This window comes from Mustela nigripes, chromosome 10, assembly GCF_022355385.1.
Source record: "Mustela nigripes isolate SB6536 chromosome 10, MUSNIG.SB6536, whole genome shotgun sequence".
Classification (NCBI taxonomy): domain Eukaryota; kingdom Metazoa; phylum Chordata; class Mammalia; order Carnivora; family Mustelidae; genus Mustela; species Mustela nigripes.
Window position 1 is genome coordinate 60,884,120 of NC_081566.1, and position 9,114 is coordinate 60,893,233.

The 9,114-nt window shown below is 50.1% G+C and overlaps 1 protein-coding gene across 1 annotated transcript in view; it reads right to left on the bottom strand.

The window, feature by feature from the left end:
- Positions 1 to 7,112, bottom strand: part of DDR2 (discoidin domain receptor tyrosine kinase 2) — a 149,314-nt gene extending 142,202 nt beyond the window's left edge. Inside the window, exon 1 of the mRNA XM_059413424.1 lies at positions 7,036 to 7,112. The gene's annotated coding sequence lies outside the window, so the exon portion shown is untranslated. The remainder of the gene's footprint in view (positions 1 to 7,035) is intronic.
- Between the last annotated feature and the right edge of the window lie 2,002 nt (positions 7,113 to 9,114).

Below are 9,114 nucleotides of genomic sequence, written 5' to 3' on the forward strand. Positions count from 1 at the left end.
CCTAAAAAGGAGGGGATAAAAACTCATGAGGGAGACAGATGAGGTCCGAGGTCAAAAATCTGGAAAATGATGGTGCTGGGACCCAAACCTTACAACATTTTCTTCTCCCTCACTACCTTTTGCACATGAGGTTCTATTCTTCACACGCTCTCCCCGTCAACCCACACACCACAATGAGGTAGCATTAATCTCTGAGCAGTAGATCCAAGGGACTCCTTCGACATTTCGTTGGTGTCTGTCTAGGAATGAAACGCAACCCACAAATCAGTGACCTACCGCAGACCTTGCTGAGGAGAAGCCCAGCTGAACATAGGGGCTTTGGAGTGAGCCTAGCCAATTTTAGAACTTCTTTGGCTTTTCATTGCTCCTCCAGGACTCATGGACTCTTGGGCTGGGTCAGACCTGATCTTTCTCAGTGCTGGGAGGCCAAGGTGAGATTCCAGAGAGATTCCAAGTATATGACCTGCCAAAAGCTGGGATTCTCCATTGGTTGGATAATTACAGAAACTTGGAAACATCAAATAGTTCCATGCAAAACAGAAAGGACAGAAAGCAAAAATAAGAAAGGAAATCAAAATAAGAAGAGAATTACTTTCAACCAAGTCATGTCTGAATAACACAGGCTCAATCACAACAAATCCAAAGGGATACACATGAAATGAAAAGAGACAGAGAAAGTTGAGAGAGACCATCACTTTAGCCATTAGGTTATGGGTGTTCTGGTGAATGTCCCCAGAGAGGCATCTAGACATCTTAATTCCCTTATAAAGCTACGGTTATTTAAAAATGTTAAACAGAGTGTCTTACACTAATAGGCAGTGAATAAATGCTCACAGAATAGAATAAAACCAAATAAAATAAAATGGAATTGCCGAGGGAACCCAGAATCAGAGAGAAACAATATGAAATTTCTGAGAAGTGTAGCCAGACGGAGAAGGGAGGATGAGACTTGGATGTGAGGAGAAGGAGGGGAAAACAGATGAACATGAACAAGCCAAGGCCAGTTTGCCTCCCTCCCCCGCCCCACCAGGGTCCCTCCAGCTTGGAACCCTTGGTGGGACCAATCCGTCATTGGATGATTCCAGAGAAGCACAAAACATGAATTTCTCTTTTGTTAGCTCATCCCTCCCTTTCCTGAATGCCTTTGGTGTTCAGTTACAACAGCAGTCCTCACTGTGACTCATACTTCTCACTGTAGTGGGATTCTCTTTGCCTTGAAATGGCATCTAAACCATTTCACTATAATGGGATTAACTTGCCCAATGGATAACATCTAGTATCCCTTCTTCCCTACCTGCCCCAAACTGCCCATTCTTTTCTCTTCTGGTGTCGTGTAGACCCTCAGCCAAGTAATCCACTCTTGTGATCAGTTCTCTGTAACAAGATGGTATTGGGTACAGGTGTGTCTCGAGTATTAGGCGAAAGGTTGGGTAACGGTAAAGGTACAGTGGGGGAGGGAAGGTCAGGGGTGAGGAGATGTCATGCTGGCTGTTATTTCAAATCCAAAAAGGCCAATTTCCAGCAAATCACATCCATGATCTTACCAAGGTGTTCAAATGAAAGGAATCAATCCAAGATAGAGGTCCCCAAGGTCCACGCATGGTGGGCCTGTAGCCCGTGAGGACCCGATGATCATGTCAAAACAAGTAAGAGAGGCATCTGAACATTACTGAACATTCACTTTTTCGGAGGCTGTGAGGCTTTGCGCTGGCCTCTCTGCCTATCTAACGGCCCCTGTTTTTCCTAAAAACCCAAGAGATGAGAAAAAGGAGATCTTGTCCTGGTGACACAGCTAATAAGTGGTGGCCAAGCCAGAACTTGAACCCATGTCCTGTGCACTGAGAGAGCGCTTCGGGTGGTATTGCTGGCAGAAGTGGACTTGGGCAGGTGAACACTGTTCGTTGAGGAATGGGTCATGGAAAAACAAGGAGGACCAAGCAGCCACACTGAACCGTTAATATAAATCATCCACATAGACCTCGTCTAGTGACTACATGTGCAACACCATGCCGAGTGCACCCAGGTGGCGTCAGTAATGGCCGTTAAATGGGAATGATAACCCTGATTTCAATGAGTGGGAAACTGAGACTTTGGGGCTTTGAGCAGTTTGTGCAGGGTCCCAGAGTGGGTGGGCTCGGACTGGGATTGGAAGTCAGGTCTGTGTGACTTCACACTGGAGAGAGTGGAGGCCTGGACAAGATTCCACCTCAGGGGAAAAGCAAGGCTATAGACATCATGAGGAGGTCTGCAGGAAGCTCACAGGAGGCGACAGGAGGGAGGTGTGCCAACCAGAGAAGGAAAGCACTAAGAGTTAGATTCTTCATAGGACCACGGCCAAAGGGGATGTGGTCCAGGCTGATTTCTCTCCCCAGCCTGCCCTTCGTCCATGCTGAGGAGTGGCTGAGGTGTCAGATGTGGATCTTTACCAAAGGTTCACAGTAGAACCACTTTGGGAACACTTCAAAGTACTGGTTCCCAGTCCCCACCGGGAGATATTCTGACAGAATAGGTCTGGAGGTCTGTGAGTTCCTCTGAGGTTTCTAATTTACTGGGAAGCAGCCCTTCCTGTGGATGGTTGCTGAACTCAGAGATGCTCTTGGATGCCTGGGGACGTTGGGCACATTTCTGGACTGAGTTGTCATCGCTGGGAGAGAGTCGAGTCATATGGTGCACGGCTTCCAACAGGGTGAGGGACATAAAGAACCCAGTGTGTCTGCGCTCGGATGGTCACCATTTATGTGAGTTGGCACGGGACTTCAGCATGGCTGTGGAGGTCCATTTTTAGATGGGGGTGAGCTTTCTGGATGCCAGTGAGACATGTGTTTGGGTTGCGTGTTTGAGGTGTGGGTGATGTAAAGTTCCTGACAGTGGATCTCATAAAGGAGTTTGGGAAGTATGTCTGAGAATGAATGCTAATTTAAAATGGTGTGACGTTAACCAAAGGGGAGGGGGCGACCACTCTCATTTCTAAGTGTGTCTTTTAGAAATGCAATCATATGGAAAGGTCTGAACTATCTTCTTTATGTGTGATGGGTAATTCATCCGACTTAAAGTCTAGGGAGGGAGTGCAGAGGAAGACAGCTCACAGAGAGGCTGGAGGAGATCAGGGGGTGATGGGGCTCCTTTGGAAGATGCTCCCGGTCTGTGCTCAGACATCGTCAAGGAAAAACTCAGTTCCCACCACGTGTGCACTCACAATCCTCCTGACACCAACTCTGTGTGTTTTCCACACCCAGAAACTCCAACACAAACCACCTGGAGTTGGTGCAGACCCCACAGGTGAAGGGCTCAGTCCCACAGGACCGCCCCCTCCTGATGCAGACATCAATTGCAAACAGTAGGTCAGCAATGTTGGTCTGACTTGGCTACTGATCAGAGGTTCCCACCAGCCCCTCCTTGAATTTGATCATTTGTTCGAACAGCTCCCAGAACTCAGGGAAATGCTTACTTACACTTAACAGTTTATTATATAAGGAAGGACATGAAAAGAGGTACAGATGAACAGCCGGAAGAAGAGACACAGAGGTGAGGTCTGGGAGGGACCCGAGAACGGGAGCCTCTGTCCCTGTGGGACTGCGGTGTGCCAGCCTCCCAGTACATAGACGAGTTCACTGACCCGGAAGCTCCGCAAACCACACACTTCGGGGATCTTCATGGAAGCCTCACCACGTAGGCACGATGGGTCATTAACTCACCCTCCAGCTTTTCCCCCTTTCCTGGAAGACAGCAGGTGGGGCTGAAAATTCCAGGCTTCTAATCAGGGCTCAGTCTTTCTGGTGACCGGCCCCCTTCAGGAGCCCACCTGGAGTCAACTTTCTAGAACAAAGGACACTCCCATCACCCAGGAAATTCTGAGGGGTTAAGGAGTTCTGTGTCAGGAACCAGAGTCAGAGACCAAAGACGGGAATGAAAATGTCCCCAGGGCTCCTATCACTTAGAAACGAGGAGGATTTTACGAATCCTGTGCCAAGACCCGGGGGGGCAGAGACCAGTCCATATATTTTCTATTATCTCACAGAGGCAGATGCTGCTGGGAGTTTCAGTTTGAGGATTCTTAGTCCAAGATTCTGAAAACACCTTCCCCCACTTCCCTTACCTTTGGTGTTTATAAAGCAAACAGACTTGAACCCGAAGCAGAGGCAGGGGCCTCCCCGCCGCCCGCCGGCCTGCCAGCCCAGCCCCAGCCCCAGGAGCAGCTGCTCTCCTTCTGACCAAAGGCACAGAAGGGGGAACGTGAGGTAAAAGACAGGGTGAGGTGGGCCTGCCCGGGACAAGAAAGTTTTGGGTCAAGGATCTACTCTCAGCGAGACGCAAAGCTCCTCAAAAGCCCATCTCCTTTGAGGAGAAACCAAGGGACGGTTCCTGACTGCACACCCCTCTTGGTCAGAGAGGCTGGGACCGAAGCAGGGGACGCCAACCAACGTGGGGTCCTCCAGCCCCCGCTTCTTTCCTCGGGTGAGGGGCGACGGCCAAGCCAGGCCACCAGAGGGGAGCTCCAGAGAGAAACCCTGGACATAGTCCCCGGGACGAGGGATGGCTTCCATCCAAAGGAGATGGGTGCGGGGACTGGGGCCTCCCATTTCAGAGCTGTGTACACAGCCAACGCAGCCGCCCTCCTGCCGGCACCAGCTCTGGCCCGCATGGCAGACGCTGCCCCATGCTGCGTCCCCGTGTTCGGGATGATCGTCATTATCCCCACGGTATGGGCTCAGCCTTTCCCAGCCTCCAGAACACATTCGTGTCCAGTATCTCTGCAAACAAGGATGCTGGAGAGTATTGCCATTATTCCCATGTAATAAATACAGAGGCCAAGGTGCAGGAGGGGAAAGCCACACTGCCAGGTAGTAAAACGCAGAGCCAGAAAAGCGGAACCTGGTTCTTCGGACGCTAAATCCCAGGCTCCTTGCATAACAGAGGGAAGCATTTCCAGGGGCGCAGAAATCAGCCCACAGAGGTGCCCACTCGCAGCCCCCTTCTGGGACCCAGATACTCAACCATGTGCACAGACGTGGTCCCAGCGGGACACTCTTTGGAGCTACCCCATCCCCAGCCCGCCACTCTCACCTCCTGCTCATGGAGGGAGACATGGAAATGGACTTGGGAAATAACCAAGTGCATGTGTGGAGGAGCGAGGGGAGCACGACAGCCCCAAGCCGGAAGCAACGGATTTTACTCTCATCGCAAGGAGACCATGGTCTTGTGTAACCATGTGAGGAGACAGACGGTGACCCAACTCCGTGTGCTAATCGCTTGGCCATGTATACAAATACCCAGGCATTATGCTGTAGGCCTCAATTTAAAAAAATAAAATACAAATGACTTTAAAAAGGGGGGGGCAGGTTTTAGAGTCGGGCGCACATGAATTTCAAGCTGATTAGCTGCATTTCCTTGAGTAACTCACTCCACTCTGCTAAACCGTAATATTCTCCCTTATAAAAGTCGAGCTGTCTTCCAGAACTGGGACCACTCATCAAACATTGCATAGAGACCCTGAACGTGGAGCCTGGTGCACAGCATGTACTCAGAGGTCTGCCGCTTTAATTTCCACACACACTCAACCAGAGAGAGTTGACCCTTGAAAAACACGGATTTGAACTGCGTGGGTCTGCTAATTCGGATCTTTCCCCAATAACTACAGTACAACACTGCTAATGTTTTTTTTCTCCTCCTTATGATTTTCTTGATAAAATTTTTTTCTCTCCAGCTTCCTCTATTGTAGGAATACAGCATTAATGTACACACACCCATACACGTAACACATAACCTATGTGCTAATTGACTACTTGTTATTGGCAAGGTCTCTGGTCCACAGCGGGCTCTTCGTAGTTAAGTTTTGGGGGAGTCAAAAGTTATGCGTGAATTTTTGTCTACAGAGGGGTCGGCGCCCCGAGCCCCGTAGTTCCAAGTTCCACTGTTCGACCAGAGATGCCGTGAGCTGATGGGCCACCATTCCCATCCTCCCCTCTGGTAACCAAGGTCCTTGCGGGGACTTGTTCATTTCAGTGTCTCCCTGATCTCAGCCGCGAAATGAACAAGATAGTAGAGGCAGGGAGTGGAAGGAGCACTTGGTTCGCAGCAAAGCAAGCCCCAGTTTCATTCCCAGCCCGGCCTCTGGAGCCTCACCACCACGCTCTGCGTCCCTGATCATGTCAACTCTTTGCTACCATTTCCGACATCTGCGGAATGAAGGGCCAGATGGATCTCTCAGGCTCTTCCCGGGGCTCCAACTCCCTGTTCCCCTAGGGAGTGGACGCAGAAAACAATCAGCAAAATGGTGCTGACCCCCTCCCCGCCGGCTTGAAAGGGTGCAAGCTCCCGCCTCAAACCACCGGCCGGCCAGAGTTTCAGCCACTCGGAAAAATTCTCTTTCTCCCTGGATGGGACTCTTGAACCTCAGCCAGGACGCAAAGGTCCCAACTGCAAACGGTTCCAAGTCGTTGGATAACAAAGGGAAAGGCTCCCCAGGCCAGCCAGGCAGGGTGGGAAGTGCCCCCTCCACACAGGGCCCCTCACAGCCACCCCAAACCTCACGGGGAAGGCACCCTCCGCCCCAAGATGCCCTTCTCACAAGGAAGTTTGCGACACCGCGAGAAAACGAAAGTACAGAAATTGTCCTCTCCAAGCCTCAGGACCCTCCAACACCACTACTAAACACCTAGACCCCCAGCTCCCCCGCTCCGCTTTCTCTGCAATCGGCCTGTCCCGCCTGCCAACGGTTCCGACCCTGCTAACGCTGTTTCTTGGATCTCACAGCTGTACGGATTCCTGTTTTGCTCCCGTCTTCTTGGGTTTAGTGTTTATTCTTCCTTCTGTAAGTGTTAAGTCCAGGACGCTCTCCCCCCCCCCCCCCCCCCCAAAAAAAGAGAGAGCTTCGATTTCTCAAGTCTATGGTGCCCCATTTCCTTCTCTTCTGCGCTGCCTTGAAACCCCCTTCTGCCTCCTTTTTAAAACTTTTCTCGAGACATCAGAAGCATATTCAGAGCTTTCGTTTTCAGAAAAGAAGAAAAAGGAAAGAAAAACAAAAACATTACTTACGTGCATCCAGGAGTACACAGATTTGGAAAGAAGAACAGAGTTATAATCCACTACGTTCCCCCCAACCCTCCCCCCCAAAAAAAGAATTTGTTGTGAAACGCTTCTTTTTCCACTTTGCCGGTGAAGGAGCCCGGCGGTAGGCATACATCCACAGGCTGATGCAAGATGCTTTGAGAGAAACCTCACATTCTGAGGATTCCTGGGGCAGCGCCAGGGATCCAATATATTGCACATTTGGTTTCAATTAGGAAGGGGGTTGGGGAGGGAAGAAGGAAAGGCACCAATCAGAGCTGTTTTCTGTTTAGAGACTATTTCTTTTGACCCAAGGGACCACGGGCAAAGCTATAATTTACAGCAAAACCCATTCATAGAAGAAAAAATATGTATAACCATAGGACAGAATTAAAGACATAGCTCTCTTCCGCCTTGTCCCCACCACATCCATCCCCAAGCCCTCCCCCACCACCCAAGACTTGGTCCCCCCCCTGTGCCGCCCCCCCCCCCCAACCTCGTTTTTCTTACTTGGGCTGAAGTTATAAGCACAACTTAAGGTTTGGATTCTCTTCCAGTTGAAGTTTCCAGGACAGTCGGGTCACACACATGGAGTTGATCTTCAGTGTTTTATCCATGAAAGCCCAGAGCTGAGCTCTCCCCCAAAAAGATTGGACTCAATCCCTCCCCTCACTCCCTCTCCCACCAAACAAACTGGACAGTTTGGGGGTCTAGGATTCCTACTTTTCCATTCAAATTCCCAATGGGTTGTTGCCTCTGAGGGTCTACTGCTGTCTGGGATTTGTGCTGCTGGATGAAAACACAAGCATGTAAAAGGACTTTCAAAATTATTTTGAAAACTTTTTTTTTTTTTTTACCTTTTTCCTCTTTTTTCCCCCCTCTCCTGTCAGTGGCCAGAGCCAGAGATCATGTGAAAGGGGACTGTAGGCCACAAGGAAAAGCCCTTCCTCGGCTCTCTCATTGATACCTAAGAATCTTCTCCATCCATCAAGGCTCCTGTCCTTAACCCTTCTGAGCCTGGATCACTTCTGACCAAACCCAGGCTTGGGCCATCCTGGAGATCCTGGTTGTCTGTGAGCAAAGCAGAGACTCAAGGTTGGGAGATCCGTGGAGGAAGTAAGGTGGCAACAGAGAGGTGATGTAGACCTAATCCACCCTTGAGAGACGGCCCCCTCGCAGAGAGACTGCCTTCCTCTGGGCTCTCAAGCTATGACCATCTCTTGTCTGCCGGCACATAGGCAGCCACTCTGGGATTGCATAGCCCCCAAGATGAGCGAGAAGAAAGGCGCCCAGGAAAAGGAGAGGGGAGGGCAACCGTGGAAGGACATTCCCCCAGTAAGCGTGGAGCTGCAGATAATTCATAAGAGGGATGGGGATGGAGAAGACCTCCGCCGGGATGGCCAGGAAGAGCCAAGCTGTCCATGGTAGGTCCTCACCACGCTACTATGCTCAGTCAGAAGGTGGCTGTTCGTGGCTGTGCCTCACATAGAAAAGGACATGGAGAAGCTGGAGGTGACTCAGAGGGCAGCCACAGAGAGGGCCAAGGGCAGAAAACAAGACCTAAGAGAAAAAACTAGAACCAGGGCTATTTTACAAAGAGGCAAGGTCAACCTCGTAAGGAAGCTCTTCAGTTAACTTTGAAAATCTGAGATCAGGTCTGAGGGTGACTCAGGCCAGGACACTCGGCTCAACTCAGTAAATGTATACTGAGCATTTACCGGCCCTTGGCTGGGTGCTTGACTGAGACAACTCCAGACATCTGGTTATAGAAATGGTCCTAGAATCCTCCCCAAATAACTCTGTCTATAGTACCTTCCGTCTTTGGCATTACTGTAAAGAACGCACCCATACGATGATCTATAATTTCACAGATGTGGTGAGACCACAGGTCAAATGTGGAAAACAGTGTAATAATTTCATAAACCGGGACCCTAATAAAGAAGAACTACCTATAAGGATATATCCCCAATCACCAGTGTCTAAGGTACTTGGCAGGATTTTTTGTCCATGTGTGTCTAACTAGGATTCTAGCTTGAGCCAGTGACGTTGATTCCAGAACCCAGACAC